At 48.6% G+C, this 17,196-nt stretch overlaps 1 protein-coding gene across 1 annotated transcript in view; it reads left to right on the top strand.

The window, feature by feature from the left end:
* Window positions 1–17,196, top strand: part of RANGAP1 (Ran GTPase activating protein 1) — a 1,265,070-nt gene that overhangs the window by 382,737 nt on the left and 865,137 nt on the right. The window lies entirely within an intron of this gene.

The following is a 17,196-nucleotide window of genomic DNA, read 5'->3' as shown; positions in this document are numbered from 1 at the left end:
TGGTGCCAGGTTGGGATTTGAACCTTGTTCTTAAGTTTCTTATGGGTGCTCCGTTTGAGCCTTTACATTCTTGCCCTTTGAGGTTGTTAACTCTGAAAACTGTGTTTTTGGTTGCGGTTACTTCCGCTCGCAGAGTGAGTGAGTTACAGGCACTTTCAGTTAAGCCACCCTTCACTGTGTTTCATAAGGACAGGGTTGTCCTTAGAGTTCGTCCTCCTTTTCTTCCGAAGGTGGTTTCGGAATTTCATTTGGCCTGAAAGTTGTTCTTCCGGCGTTCTATCCTCCTCCACATCCTGGTAAGGAAGAGGAGAGGCTCCATAGGCTTGATCCTAGGAGAGCGTTGAGCTTTTATATCTCGCGCATGTCCCGGGTCAGAGTGGACGATCAACTTTTCATTGGTTACGCTGGAAAGCGTTTGGGACAAGCTGTGACGAAACAGACTTTGTCTCGTTGGGTTATTTTAGCTATCTCTGAGTGTTACTGCTTGGCGGGTAAGGACCCTCCGGCTGGCTTGCGGGCCCATTCTACCAGGGGAGTGGCTGCGTCTACTGCTCTGCAGAGGGGAGTTCCTATTCGTCAGATCTGTGATGCAGCCACCTGGGCTTCAGTACGTACTTTTGTACGTCACTACTCCCTCGATTCCATCAGAGGGCAAGATCTGGCCTTTGGCAAGGCAGTTCTCTATTCCGCAATTTGATTGGGCATGCTAAATTTGTATTCTAAATTCTTTACCACCTCCTTGCTTGGTACTGCTTTGGGAGTCTGTCATAGATATGGAATATGTCGGAGGACCCAATCCCCTCGAAGAACAAGTTACTTTCTTACCTGGTAATGTTCTTTCGATGGGATGGTCCGACGACGTATTCCATATTGCTCCCTCCCTGCCTTCCCTGCTGCAGAATTTCTTTTGCGATTGCAGCTTGCGTTCCACAAGGCCTTGTGTGTCTGACTGGCAGAAAACTGTTAGCACACGTTCTGGAAAAAAACTATAACTGAGGCTATGGGCGTCGTGCGTCCTACTTATCACATCGGGTGACGTCGGCCGGCGAGGAGGTCCTTCGGGGAAGGCGCATCGACGTCATTGACGCGGGACGCAGACGCCAAAGATTTTCCGAAGCAGCACAGCTGTGGACATTACCTGTCATAGATATGGAATACGTCGTCGGACCATCCCATCGAAAGAACATTACCAGGTAAGAAAGTAACTTGTTTTTCTCTATGAATTAATTGGAATTGGATGTTGCCATAAAGGGTATAGCTTCTGCATGCCTTGCAAGGGCAGCAGAGTCAGGATTATATCTGGCTGGATACTTGACTGGTGTCTGGTTTCCTAAACGGTATCCACATCTTGGGCAGAAAGCACTTAATTAGGAGGATTTTCTACAAGTCTTCAGGCGAGGGCTTGTGGAGACCAGCCAACCAGTAGTGTTTGTTAGGGTTTGAACCACAATGATAATTTGGCAGAGCAGTCTTGCTGCACTCCTCCTGGTAGAGGGGTGGGCTGATTATAAAATGCAAAAGTAAACTTTAAACACCGTGCAGTAACACTCAATTTTTTAAGCAAGACAGCTGACCAGATTCTGCTTATGTATTGGCTAAATTGAGAAATCCCAAATTGGGAAGCATTGGCAAGTATAACAGATTGGGTACAAACAATCCCCCACGAAACAACTTGCATGCAGTGCATTTAATTTTCTGCACCCGGAAGTACATATGGTGGAAAACAGTAAGAAATGAACAACTAGCAGCACCCTTAGTCAAACAGTCAGTTCGTGCCATTAGTGGCATTCCATCAGTCCCATCACTCTCCATTGCGCAGAGCAGGGAGAGTCTCTGATGTGATCCCGAGCATATGTCAGAAAACACCCTAGTTTCTGAAAGAAAACCTGGTTCTCATTACCATCATGGGAGACCACCTTCTCGGAGGCTACTATCGATCACATACATGATCACCAATCCCCCCTCATATGGCACTTTTACAGACCCCCAGAAGGATGCTATATTGGCCTTTGCAGCATGGAGCATCGGGTGTACCAACCTTGCATTGGCGGGCTGTCCTTTGACCGCACTCCCTCGAAGGACCCCAAGAAAGCAAACACTCGGCTCCGCTGGCAATGAGAGTCCTAGGATGCGGTTGATTGTGGCCATCGCCTCAGACCAGTATCTCTCTTTAGTTTAGGACAGTGCCACCATGTATGTATTTATGTGCCCACCTCTCCACAACACCACCCTCCCGTACTCCCGTTCCCCATGTGTCGCATTCTATCGGGTGTTAAGTGGTCTCTTTCCAGGAACTTGTACCCTTGCTCCCAGTATTGGGCACCTATAGTTGCCCTCCCAAGGCCCCTCCACTTCTTTGGGGAGAGCACACAACCCAAGTCCTTAGGCCATACATCCACATAGGATGTCTCGAACCCCCCAGCTGTCTCCACCCATGCAGGTGTAAATGTTACACGACACCCCCAGAGAGAGTTATCGAAAAGGCTTGCCTATCGAATTCGATAAGAGGTCCGATGGCTGCTTGCCTGTTAGGCAGCTGCATCGCCCTGTGCCAAAGCTGCCAATATTGAAACCTGTCCTCTTTCACTCCAAAGGTATCCTGCACGACGCACAGGAGCGAATCTGCACATGGTCAAATAGATTTACCAAGAATTCACAGCCGCCAGCTCTCCACCTCGAGAAGGCCATGCCATCATAGGCTGGTTGGAAGTCGGGTTTAAAATGAATAGAGCAGAGAGGAGAGGGAAAGGCTCAAGCACTCATTCACTGAGTCCCAGACCCACATGGTCGCCCCACTAGCAGGAAGTTTGTAGATACTGAGGTTTGTCCCCCTTAGGGAAGCCAAGCGAGATATCAAAGTGGTTTGCATGCCACATCCTCCTGGCGATGCAAAACGTTACTAGAAGTGCGGTTAATCCAATCTCGTATGAACCGCAATTTAGCTGCCCAATAATATCTCCTTATGTTGGGGAGTGCCGTAACCAGCTTATCTCTAAGCATATAGTGTTTCTTTGGAAATGTGGGCTCTACCCCCCGCCCCCTGCCAAACATATCTCATGATCTCTTCTGTAGCCTTTCTAGAGAAGCGGTCCCAACATTTACCTGGAGTGCCTGAAAGTGGTAAAGCGGCCTCAGTAGGATATTCATCTTAATGACTGCAACCCTCCCAAACCATGATATGGCTCTCATTCCAAAAGTGCGCACTTGAGTTTTAATGGCCTCTAACAGAGATTGGTAGTTGGCATGGAACAGGCCCTCACATCAGGGCGTGAGAGCCCCAGATATTTCAGTTTCCCAGATGCAGAGGAGACCAGTGCTGTCTTTTTCACCTCAGCCCCACAGGAGATATTCAAAACCTCACTTTAACTTTAAACGCTGATACCAGTCAAAAAACGTCTAGGTTCTGTATCACCTTGGGGACCAGGGGACCAAGGACTCCAGTCTGGCCAGGGTCAGAAGCACATCATCCTCAAAAAGCGCAATTTGCATCGCCACCAAAGGGAATACCATACATACCCTCTTACGCTCTGACACAGGCCGCAAGCGGCTCCATCGCCAGCATAAATAGTAGAGAAGAAAGGGGACATCCATGCCTAGTTCCCCTGGAGAACGTGAAACCCTGAGATTTGGCACCATTACCCGATACCTGTGCTGTCAGGCAAGGAACACGTCGTTAATAAACCTCTCCCCAAAGTTACACCTGTGTAGGACCTCCCGGAGAAAAGGCCACTTCACAAGGTCAAATGACTTCCCACCGTCAAACACCAACAGTAAGGCCGGCGTGCCTGTATGGTGAGCTATATCTAGAAGATTCACAATTTTCAGGACGTTGTCTGCCCCCAGTCGCCCCTTCACAAATCGCACCTAGTCTGCCTAGTCCTCCCTCACTAGAAGTGACAGAACCTTATCCAACCTTAGGACTAATATCTTAGCTTCTGATATTTGTTAATCTGCTTAGAATCACATGCTGTGCATATGGTCCGACATCCAGTGGTAACCGCGGAGTATTGCATCTTGTCTTTCGGGGGGGCGGAAAGGGGACGTCGGCATAGGCCTGTCTGAAACACTATCCCTATCGTGACATGTGTAGTACCCAAAATCCCTCACGTGCCGAGGTCCCTCAGATAGTTTTTTCCACCCAAATAACTGGTCGCCCGACAACGGAGCTCTTCATGAGACATTGTTTATCTTACCGAATTGTCCCCGTTAAGTCACTTCATCTATCAAGAACATCTTCGACGAAGACTACGGGGGAACCGTCTACGGCTGTGGATTCCGGCACCTAAGATCCGGCGTTCGGACCTCCAAGTGGTCGGGCCTTCGGCCGGCCTGCACAGTAGGGAGAGTGGGCTCGGGGTTTGCCATACTGCTATGTCTTTCCTCTTTTCCACTTCTTTCCTTTTTGGTCTGGTCACCCTTCCCTTCTGCTATGGAAAGGACTCCATTTAGATTCTGCCCTCTGTGAAGGGTCAGATATCCGTGGAAAGACTTTGTGTACGCTTGTCTCCCCCTAGAGCACTAAAGCGGTGTTCGGCGTATAAACTCCTAAACCTAATCACTTAAGGAGCGCCGGTTGAAGCAGTGGGCCGCGTACGGTATGTCACGCGTGGAGCCTCCCTCCCCTGCCGCGACACCAGCCGAGAGTGACGGGGGGTACATCGGATGACCAAATGTCCAACGCGGACGTTGTAGACCTTGAGGCGGACGATTCGAGAGCCGCCACGCCCGTCCCCGACCCTTCCAGGCTCGACTCCGGTCTTGCTACAGGGACCACACCCGGTGACAGGGGCGTACAATCGCATCGCACAAAACACACAACCCAAGCACCCTCCTCGACGACCTCGTCAGAGAAGGCGCAAGCGCCATCGGATCGATCTGATCCGAAGCCTTCCCTGCATCCGCAGCAGTGCATAACGACTGGGCTTAATAAATATAACAAGAAACTTCGACGAGTTTCAAGGTTTCCAAGGCTCGTGCAGGCCCGAAAACTACGAGTAGGCCTCTACCCGAGAAACCATCATCGGGGCGTTGTCCCCCGAAGATTCGGTAACTATCAGTAGGAGTATCAATAGGATTGCTACGGCAGTGGGCCTAGTACCGGTTTCGCCCACAGTTGTGGGCCAATCCGCCGAAAGGTTTTCCACGGTTTTGGAAGATGATCCTGAGGACTCTTACGAAGAGAGCCAGGTACCCCTCTCAAGCACCCTGAGGAGATCCTCTGAACGCCTTAGGGTGGAGGACCCGGTTCCTGCTCAGCTGGGTCCATTTGGGTCATCAAATTGGACCACGGAGCAATTTGAGGGGTATATGGATCGGCTGGAGCAGGTTTTCGGGGCTTCTGATCAACCTCCGCCAAAAAAAGCTCAGGTAGACCCTAACCCTCATACACAAGTTGCCCAACACCTAGATGTTCAACACTATGTTGATTATCAAGAAGATGTCCAGAAGGACACGTATAGAGACATCTATACAGAAGAAGAGGAGACTTCTTTTCTGGACAATTATGGGGAAGATCAAGGCGCAACGGACAACTTGGAGGACACCCAGCAGGACGATCACAATTCTGATATCGTTTGCCTCGACTCTCCCCCATCCACACTGGTTCGGCAAGCTCCCCCGGTGGATGATCAAATGGCTTTCAACACGTTGAAAAAAGCAGCGGAATTCTTTAAAATTGCCACGCTTGAGGCATTGCCTGAACAGGATTTTGCGGAAACCGTTATTAATGACAAGCCTCCGGCAAGCCAGTCTATCCCTCTCTTGAGCTCGATAAAGAGGCTGCTGGCCCCTTCTTTACTCACACCCGCTCAGACTAGGGCTGTGAACCCAAGGGTCGAGAAACTCTTCCGGCCCTCCCCCACCGACCCGCTTTATATCAAAGGGCACGCAATCCCAGAATCGCTGGTGGTGACCAACACTCAAGAGAGCAGGGGTTCCCCTTGCCACGGAGGGTCACCCCCGGACAAGGAGTCCAAAAGGTTGTATGCCTTAGGCAAACGGGTCACGTCGGCGGCTGCTTATACCGTCCGGATTGCCAGTAACACGACGTTACTGGCAAGCTCTGTCGACGCCCAATTGAACCTACTCCAGGAAGGCCTCCAGGAGGTTCCGGAACCAACCAGAGCCAAGCTTTTCGCCATTGTCTCGCAGGGCAAACTCGCCAATCAAAATGTTGTAAAGAATACCGTGGACTCCGCTGAGACAGCAGGCAGGTCTCTCGCACAGGGTACTCTCCTAAAGAGACACGCGTGGCTGCGCACGTCGGGTTTCAGGCCTGAGACCCAGGCATCCATCATCAATAAACCCATAGAAGAGGCCAACCTCTTCGGGAAGGCGGTAGACGATGCGTTGGAGACAGCCAAGAAGGAGCATGAGACTATTAAGTCACTGCACCAGATTTCCCAAAAACCCTCTTCAGAGGGGCAGCAATTCTCGGCGGTCCTTTCGAAGTCAAGCCCAGGCCGCTCAAAATAATTTCGGCACAGGCAACTTCAACGCAAGTCAACCGGCTGCAAGCCCCACTTACTACCCCCAGAGGGGTCAGAAGCGCTGAAAGTATAGAGGCAGAGGCTCCAATTCCAGTGGTGCTTCAACCTCGGGTCAGAAATGACCACCAAGTTCAGGTCCCCTCCCATGTCTCCCCGGTCGGGGGGCGATTAACATCTTTCCTCAAGGCATGGGAGGGGATAACTTCAGACCAGTGGGTATTAAAGACGGTCGCCCACGGTTATTGCGTGGAATTTGCCCGACCCCCACATTTCAGACTGCCGAAACATTGACGCCTTTCACCGGAACATCTGCAGATCCTGGTCCAAGAGGTGGAGGCGCTGCTGGGAAAGGACACCATAGAAACCGTCCCGATTCTTCAGGTAAACGAGGGTATTTATTCAATATACTTTCTTGTACCCAAAAAGGATCTCGCCATGCGTCCTGTTCTAGACCTGCGCCCAGCTAACAAGTTCATAAAGCCCCAGAAGTTTCGCATGGTAACACTTCAAGGAGTGATCCCATTACTAAAACAAGGGGACTTCATGACAACATTGGATATGAAAGATGCATACTTTCATATTTCAATGCTGCCAGCGCACAGAAAATTCCTAAGGTTTGTGATTCAGGACAAACACTACCAGTTCAAGGTACTCCCCTTCGGCATAGCCTCGGCGCCACAGGTGTTTACCAAGGTCCTGGCAGTGGCAGCAGCACGCCTGCGCAGACTTTCAGTTCCAGTTTACCCTTACCTCGACGATTGGCTCATCACGGGGGACTCGTTCGACGTTTGTTTTTCGAACACCCAAAAGACAGTAGACCTACTGTTCAGCCTGGGATTTTCTATCAACGAAAATAAATCCAGCTTAGTCCCCAGCCAAGTAAAACAGTTCCTAGGGGCTCTAATTCGCACGGAAGACGGTCTAGTATTCCCTTCCAGCGAGAGGGTTCAGAACATGCTCTCTCAGGTTCCTCAGTATGTAGCCAGTCAGGAGGTGACGGTACGCAAAGCGTTTGCTAGGGATGATGGCGTCATGCACATATTTGGTCCCCCACGAGCGGCTGCGCATGCGTCCCATGCAATAGTGGCTTAACAGCTAGTGGTGTCAGGCCAGCGGACAATGGGAAGATCTGTTAGTTGTCTCGCCAGCCCTCGTTCTCTCTCTGCAGTGGTGGTCGAGGGAGAACCTCTTGAAGGGGAAACCCTTCACCACCTCTGCAGTGGAAGCCACTCTCACGACAGACGCATCTCTTACAGGGTTGGGGGGCTCACCTGCTTCAACAGACAGCGCACGGAGTGTGGTCCCCTCAGGTAGCGTCCAACCATATAAACCTCTGGAGCTACTAGCAGTGTTCAAAGCATTGAAAGCCTTTCAGGACCAACTTCAAGTGAAGACAGTGCTGGTCCTAACCGACAGCACAACAGCAATGTATTATCTGAACAAGCAGGGGGGCACTCACTCTCCAGGGCTATCCAAGCTGTCCCAAAATATCTGGATATGGGCTCTCAAACACAAGATGTTCCTGATATCCCAACATGTTCCAGGGGAACTCAATCTTCTGGCGACGTACTCAGCAGAGATTTTCCTCTGCCAGAAGAATACGAATGGCATCTGCATGAAGACATTGTATCCAACGTCTTCGCAGAATGGGGGTTTCCAGAGATCGACCTGTTTGCTACTCAAGAGAACGCCCAATGCCCAGATTACGCCTCCAGGTACCCCCAGAACCGATCCAAGGCTAACGGTCTCTGGATAACTTGGCCGGGGAAATTTGTTTACGCTTTTCCCCCCCAACTCCCCTTCTGAATAAGATAGTGCACTTGATGCACCAGGAACCAGTCACCATGATTCTGGTGGCTCCCAAGTGGGCCCGCCAACACTGGTTCGCGCACCTGATGGAAATGTCCCTCTCCCCACCAGTCAAGCTGCCCTGCCCGTACAACATGTTGTCTCAGGACATGGGGGAGACTCTGCACCCATGCCCACAAACTTTGAACTTAGCAGCCTGGCTCCTGAAGTCATAGAGTTTGGACATCTGCAACTCCCTCAAAGATGCATGGACATAATGAGGGAGGCAAGAAAGCCTAACACACGTTATTGCTATGCTAGCAAACGGAAACGTTTTGTCATTTGGTGCAGTTCCAAAGGCGTCAATCCCACTGATTGCTCGCCTTCACACATTGTGTTATATCTAACCCATCTGTTGGACTCTGGGTTAGTCTTCAATTCCTTAAAGGTTCACCTAGCGGCGTTGTCAGCCTACATCACGTCACAGCAAAAGGTGTCGTGGTGGAAAATACCTGTGATTAAAGCCTTTATGGAAGGGGTTAAAAGAATGTATTCCCCCCCCCATCACTCACCCAGCCCCTGGGTGGGATCTAAATGTGGTTTTAACTAGGCTCATGGGACCCCCCCTTTGAGCCTATGCATGAAGCTAGTCTGAAAGACCTGACTTACAAGACAGCCTTTCTAGTAGCTATCACTTCTACCAGAAGAATTAGCGAACTACAGGCCCTCTCGGTCTTGGACCCCTTTGTTACAGTCCACAAAGATAAAGTAGTTCTGCGCACTCATCCCAGATTTGCGCCGAAATTTATTTCGAAGTTCCATGTGAACCAGTCAATCGAACTACCCACGTTCTTCCAGAGACCTACTAACATGTCCGAAAGAAGCCTACACACGCTAGATGTGCGCAGGGCAGTCATGTTCTACATGGATAGAACGAAACCACTGAGGAAAACTAAACAAGTCTTTGTTTCAGTGGCAGCCGGTAGAGAAGGGGACCCTGTCTCTAAATCGGCAATATCAAGGTGGATTGTCAAATGCATCACACTATGTTACACTCTTGCAAAAAGAGAACTGCCCTTCAAGCCTAGAGCACATTCTACTCGAGGCACTGGGGCATCCATAGCATTCATTGCAAATGTTCCCCTAGAGTCCATTTGCAAAGCGGCAACCTGGAGTTCTGTGCACCTTTACAAAACACTATTGCCTAGACACTCATTCTAGGTCTGATTCTCAGGTGGGACAAGCAGTGCTAAGACAAAAATTACAATTGAATAGGTACAAAGAAGAGTGCTCTAATGAAAACACACTGTTTCACCCCTTATTACCCTCTGCATTAAAGGAGAAAAAGAAAGAAACTCACTTTCTTTGTTGTTTGGAGAAAATAATAGTTTGTTTATCTATGCAGTTGAAAAAATCAACATAGAGTGAACAGTGTCCACTACCAATTGTCAATTCACGAACCCCTTTTTTTTTTTTTTCTGTTGTTGCTTACTTTGTCTAATTGTGTTGTTTTATACTGAAGTATATGAATCACCATAACAAACTATGTATTTTGATTGAGTTTGCGTTACCTACACGACTGTTGTGTCAAACTATGTGACCCCATGTGTTTGTAAATATATCCTATAAGCCTGTACGGTTGGTTTCATTAAACCGTGTGATGTTATGCTGTTTGGAGAACTGTTCACTCTATGTTGATTTTTTCAACTGCATAGATAAACAAACTATTATTTTCTCCAAACAACAAAGAAAGTGAGTTTCTTTCTTTTTCTCCTTTAATGCAGAGGGTAATAAGGGGTGAAACAGTGTGTTTTCATTAGAGCACTCTTCTTTGTACCTATTCAATTGTAATTTTTGTCTTAAAGTAACCCTCCTGGGTAGAATAGGTCCATAACCAGGAGCCCATTTTTTGAATCTATCAAGCAGTGCTAAGACTTCTTTTTTCTACTGTTCCTTCTCACAACCCACCTCCAACTCCGGGTACTTCTCGCTAGTCTATGCACAGCATGTGATTCTAAGCAGATTAACAAACATCAGAAGACATGCATTACTTACAGTAAAAGCATTTCTGATGATTGTATCTGCTTAGATTCACATGCGCCCTCCCTGACCCCCCCCTCCCCCTGCTCGGGGTGGAAGGAACATAGACTTCTTAATACTTTCTCTCTTCATGTACTCACTCACTATAGCCTTGGGCTCCCTCATGGCAGAAAAAATACAATCGGAGGGACCTCGGCGCGGGAGGGATTTTGGGTACTACACACGTCACGATAGGGATAGTGTATCAGACACGCCTATGCCGACGCCCCCTTTCGGTCCCCCGAAAGACAAGATGCAATACTCCGCGGTTACCACTGGATGTCGAACCATATGCACAGCATGTGAATCTAAATAGATACAATCATCAGAAATGCTTTTACTGTAAGTAATGCATGTCGTTTATCTTTATATACTTATTTAACAAAGAAATGAGCCTGTATGACGAGCTTGCAATAGGATCCTTATTTGGCTTTGCTATGAGAAATCCTGGCCTTCTCCATGGCCTGAGAAGAAGCACGCAGGAAGAACCTTTGGATAAACAGGTCGTGAAGAGGCTCCAGGAGAATGCCAGAGAGTTGCTTGAAGGACGTCATCAGACCATCGAGCCTGGGAGCCTTCGCCACCCGCAGGGACTAGATTCCCTGCACTATCTCCTCCTTAGTGATTTCCTTATGCAGAGGCCCTTACTTAAAAACCACCCTATAGTGGCCAGGTCTGGTTGGTCTGAGGTATATAATTTACTGTAAAAAGTGTCAAACTGCCCCAGCAGGTAGCATTTGGCACTCAGCAACTCGCCCCTCTCATCCCTAATACCTGCTATGCCCCCAGATGCAGCCGTCTGCTTTATCTTCCATGCCAGGATCTTACTGGCTCTGTTGCCTTCTTCAGAATACCTCTGCTTAGCCGGCAAGATGCCAAATTCAGCCTTGATCCTTCAATCATGTTTACTTGCCTGCATGTGGCTTGGAGAGCCCGAAAAGACTTATAGGACCCTGTTTCACTGTGTTACACCTCCTTATTCTTTACCTTGAGTCCCAGAATGATGGCTTGCTCCCTTCTGAGTCAATTTACCCACGTTGCTTTGGAGATGAAAAAACCTCTTATATATGCCTTTAATGCATCCCAGCGGGTCAGCTCTGGAACCTCCTGCCCCCTTCGATTAGTCTGAAAGAACTCGGAAAACGTCCCCTTAACCCCTCCCTCCACATCCTCCCTCTCCCCCGGGTCATTGAGGAGTGTGATTTAGTTTCCAGCACTTATAGCCTGTCTCTTCCGGGTGGATACTGAGACTCATGGTGATAGGGGCATGATCTGACAATTCAATCGACCCTATATCGATACTACTCACTTCATAGATCAATTCCTCCCCCACCCAGAAATACTCTATCATAGAGTATATGCGATGAGATTGAGAGAAAAAGGTATTGTGCCTCTCTTCTGAGTGTGTGCCGCCAATCATCAACCATGCAGGCATCTGAGCGCTGCGTGAGGAGAGTGGCGGAGGGATGTACCGACCCCCAATAATCCTGTTTGGACTCATCCGAATTAGGTTGTATGGGGCCCTTATAGAATACCAGCAACTGCCCAGGTATCCGGCAAAGGAAGCCCTTCTGCCCTGTATTGGGTTCCATATACCTCTGCAAGTGTAACCTGTACACCTCTGAGAAGGCCTGTCACAAAGAGTTATCTCCCTTTAATATTGCATTTGGTCCCCTGAACCTGGAACAGGACCCGCTTCTCTATGGATGCCTACTCCCAGTTTTTTAAGGCGGTGTGTGGATAGAAACTGCTGTGGGAAATCATTTGAGCAGAGCCTATCATCATCTACCCGGCATAGATGAGTTTCCTGAAGGAATGTGACATTCACAGTTGAATGCTTCAATTTATGTATCAAAGTGCTCCGCTTTTTGTGGGTTCAGGCCCCCGAACGTTATATGACAAACACTACAACTCCAACCTACCTGAAGCATCAGTTGAAAATTTACCAGATGCTCCCTATTCCCCTTGTGACCACACAGAATAAGGACCTTGGCCCACTTTCTCCCAGACTGAAATTGCCAGCATACCCCTTCCAAATGCTTCCAAACATCCCAACAATTAACCAAACCTCAAACTACAAAAATTAACTGTGCCCCTCCACCCCCAAACCCAACGTTGGAGTGTAGAGGCAGAATTGTCCCGCAAAAGAGCATTACCCTCCACAGAGCAAGCCCGCCTCCCTTCGGCGAAGCACCATCCCCAAACAAGGCAGCAGATAGTACACAGCCCATCATGTATGCCAAGGTTCTAAGGTCCCCGCAGTTCTCAACACACTACGCCTTACATTGCTAGTCAGCCCAGGGGTCCCTGGGCAGGCCCCCCTCCCATTCCTTCATGCTTCTGACCCCTCTCGCCTCCATCTTCTCTTGGTGTCCTCAGTTGAATGTTCAAGGTGCATCCCCAGGATCTTTGCCGTTTTATCTGGCATTGAGTAGCACCATTGCTTCCCTTCTCTTGTGTAAAGTTGCCCAAAGGGCAATGTCCACCGGTATGGGACCTGCTTCTGTCTGAGCTTTGCGGTCAGAGGTCTATACGTCAGCGCTTCTGGAGTGTAAGGGCTGCCAAGTCTTGAAAGATGAGCTTTTGCCTGCCGTTGGATATCTCACCCTGGGATTTGACTGCCTACCGGATCTCTTTAACTGTGAACATGTAGAATTTCATTTGGATGTCCGTAGGCTGGCTCTGCGGGTCCTTCCGGAGGGGACCCACCCTGCGCGCTCTATCCAGCATGATGAATTCCGATGAGACCTCACGGAAGGCGTTCTTAAAGAAACCGAGAACCCATGCCCTCATCTGCGCGTTCTGCCGACTCCTCAAGCCCCCGAACCCTGCGGTTCTCGCGCCGGTGCAGATTCTCCTGATCCTATAATTGAAATCAGCGCCTCCATACCCTGTTTCGCTCCAGCTAATTCTCCTTGTAAATGAATAACGTCGTCCTTGAGGGAGTGAATGGCTTCCTCAGTGTCTCCCACTCTGGTATGAACTTGCCTCTGGTCCTTTCATAAAATATCCAGTGACTTCTATAGTCGCTGCAGCAATATCCGTCCGAACAGTGGCAGAGAGCTTCTCCTTAGAGTAGCCATGCATTCCGACAGGCTTCTTTGTGAGGGTACCCCCACCAGCTTCTTTTGCCATTGCTTTGCCAGACAGCTTTCTGAGGTCACTGGTTACAACCTTAAAGCACAGGGCAGTCACTGACCTTTCCTTCGCCCGAGCCTTCCAAAGCGACATATAGCCAGCAGCCTCTGCCTCTCCTCACTAGTCGAGAGTCCAGCATCCTCCCCACAATGGGTCTGTCTCATGGAAACGTGCCAAAGCCCAGTCTGAATAATGGCAAGGCAAATCAGTACCCCCAGACCAGCAAGATTGAGTCCATAAGGCTAGCTTCAAAACAGCCCAGGATAAACTCTGCATGCCACCAAAGCACATTGCGCCAGTCCATGAGCTGGACTGTTTACTCCCCAGTCCGCTGGGTCAGCTCTCCTCACCAGAGCCAGGACCAGGTGCTCAGTCCCACCGCAGACAGTTGTGGTGGGGCAATCCTCATCCCAAAAAGCCCATCAACACCACCCAAAACCTAGCCCCCAATGCGAGGCACCTTCAATGAATAAATGTCCCTCCTGCAGGTTATCCCAGCACGATTGCTTTTGCCATACATGAGCCTCTTCCAACGATGGCTGCCTCTTTTTGCAGGAGCCCCCTCCGGGGGTCCTTTAAGTTGCGGTTGCACTCTCTGCTGTATTCGTCGCCCCATTAACTCATTCTGGGTCGTGATCAACCACCAGCAGGGGAGCGCACCACAAGGCAGCCCAGCTTTGCACGTTATCGTGTCAATGAAGCCGCTGCTAAGGTGCCCTAGGGTAGCCCAGGTCCCAAGTCCTCACACGTGGCCAGGAGCTCCACTCCGCTTGGTGGCCTTAAGCAACCGCTGCTTGGCTGCCTCTCACAGCGTCTCGACTCCTCTGCCTGCATCCCAATAATATAGGACCGTTGGCACGGTGCTCGGAGTACACAATGGCCAGCAGACACTCCCGCTCCAGGACAGGCCTCGTCTGAAGTCGGGGAGCTCGCTCAGCTCGCAGCCATCTTGGTATTCGTTGAGCCGACAGTCTGCACTTGAACTTTTAGGTAAAGCATCAAACAATCTACAGTTAAGTACTCCAGTGCCAATAAAAGCCATTTACCACAATGTAAACCTACGAGCAATACAATTTCACAGGTGACTAAAAGCTTTTGGCCAATGACTGTCAGAGGCAGCCGGTATTGAGAGACCGAGAGAGGCTAGTGCGGCTTGACAGTCTTCACGCAGTTGGTGGGTCCTTTCCTCTAGCCGGGACATGCTTGATGCGTTGTGAGCTGCGGCCGTGCTGCGACCGGATTTGGAGCGCGGTGTACTGAGCTGCCTACCGGCTGGAGTAGCTGGCGGACTGCAGGCAATTGCGGGTAATTCCCACTGCAACACCGGCCCTGTCTGGTAATTTGTAAGATAACTGGGAAAGAGATGAGTGGTCGAGAGGCAAGAAGTGAGAGGAGTGGCGGAGGCGAAGTTACGAACTTGCAGTAAACTGGTCCGCCTGCCCGCTCGTTGTAGATATTCCTGACACTTTGGGTCATACTGTCTCGGCTCCACCTCTCTCACTGGCTTGGTAACACAAGTGTTTTGTGGTGATTACCAACTTGAAAGCAAGAGAGCAATTCCCATTGCACGCTGTGACATCGCTGATTGAAGTGTGTAAGACAGATTGACTGCATGATTTGGGTAATTGGGTAGTAAGAAGCAAGACCGGGAGACTGTCAGAGAAAACTCCTTTGAACCTGGTAAAGCATTCCAGGAGTCCTCGAAGTTGCTAGTGTTTTACAATTACACAGGCTATTTACTGCAGAATACTGAGTCTTAACAACAAAGCATTGATCCTACAAGGCTGAAAAATCAACATCCCCTTTAAGGAATCTTCCAAAACAGAAAAGATGTAAACCCACAAAACGGCTACCCCAACTAATTATAACTTGCGAAGGAAAAATATTAAAGCATCCAGGGAAAGGGCTGAGAATGGGGGGAGCAAAAGTAAACTGCATAAACAAGCGCGCACCAGTTAGTAAGGGTGCCATTTCATCGTTTTTTGCCCCTAATGCTGAAATGGAGAAAACCTCGACCGTGCAGGTGGAAGGTTATATTGCTAATTCTAATGTCCGTATTCACCACGACAAGACGAATGAGGCTGGGATAGGTAACTCTTTTAGAGATTTGTCTATCAATGCAAAGTGTGATTACCCCTGCATTAGGTAGACCTTCGATGGTAGGAGACCAGGAAGTGACTTCGAAAGAGAGCTTGCAGTCTACCATAACAACGGATAAAGTATCGGGATCTCCACATTTGGCTATATATGCAGAAAATTCAGAAAAAGAGCTAAATGACTCCTTTTCATGCTCCAATGCATTGGCAGAGATACAATCGCCAGTAGCATCCTTACAATTTGCACTTAAGATACTATTAAAAATGTGTGGACAGATTTTAGCGAACACTATAAATCTAGTTCCTTCAAATGTCATAAGTGAAAATCTTATCGAGGAGACTGAGAATAACCTATCTGAAGTAATACAGATGGCTGATGAGCCAATCGAGAACCCAGGAACCAACTCTGTGTCAAATAATACAGAGATATATTTCTCCCGAAAACAGAGATTAGCAAAAAGGGCGGCAATGAAGAAACAGCTGTGTACTATTGCATCGCCACTACCTGAAACTGCGCTGTCGGCCAAAAATACTAAAAAAAAAAACAGGAAGAAAGCGGCCAGAGCAAAAAGGAGACATTCTGACCAAGTTGGGTGTCTTAGTAGTTGGTTGATCCCTGAGAAGGATAACGAATTATCAGAAAGTGAGGAAGAAATATCTGAACTTAAATCGGCACAGCCTGAGCTGGAAGTAGAGATGATTTCTTCCACACCTTAGAGTATAAGGTTATCTCCTCACTCGAGGTGAAACCGCAAATCCCATTGAAAAGGTCCTGGAGTCTAGATTAATTAATAACCGTATTTGTATCATAAAGAACTTGTATTATAATAGCGACCAGGACTGGCTCCTGAGAACTGAATTATTGACCAGACTGCATTCCATTCCACAGTTGAGTCCTGCAATCTGACGACTTTGAATATATTGAGCCACTCAATGGTCTTAACACTAATGTATCAGCTATTCATTGTAAATTCTTGGCAACTGCCAAGTTCATGCGTATGTATAAAGAGAATTTGTTAGAGGTTGATATTGAAATTAACGCTGACCCAGACAAAATAGATCCTAAATGTCCAAGGAAACTGGTGATAAAGCCTAAAAAGAATCCGAAGGTGCCTCATCTGCCAACAGGAAATGAGCTGGCTGATATTCAAAATATCTTAAAATGGCTGGCTGAGTCACTGTCAGTGGTACTGCATAAGTAATGAAGGTTGTTCGATTCCTTCTTGGAATTGCAGTGGCTTCAATCATTTATTATCGCCTGAAGGCTTGTTTCCGTATATAACTAAGCATACTTGTATATGTTTACAGGAGACATGGCTCACTTCTCCGATTACGTTGAATGGATACTCACTGTACCACTCCCCTGCTAAGAAGGGTTTGCAGGGAATACCGTATGGGGGAATGATGATTGGGGTCAGACATAATGTGAAATTGCGTCGTATTTAGACTAAACAAGATGAGCTTGTGATTGCTGTTGAGCTGGAAATCCCTTTTTGATAGCGTAACAGAAAAATGTTGTTGCTAAGCCTATACAGCCCACCGGGTGCAATAAAGAGCGAAAATATTCAGGAAATACTCAATGATGGTCTGATAAAATGGACGCCGAG

Source organism: Ambystoma mexicanum, chromosome 3p (assembly GCF_040938575.1).
Source record: "Ambystoma mexicanum isolate Mex_15411 chromosome 3p, UKY_AmexF1_1, whole genome shotgun sequence".
Taxonomy (NCBI): Eukaryota; Metazoa; Chordata; class Amphibia; order Caudata; family Ambystomatidae; genus Ambystoma; species Ambystoma mexicanum.
Note: the sequence above shows the minus strand (reverse complement) of the source record. Positions and strands in the feature narration are given on the sequence as shown.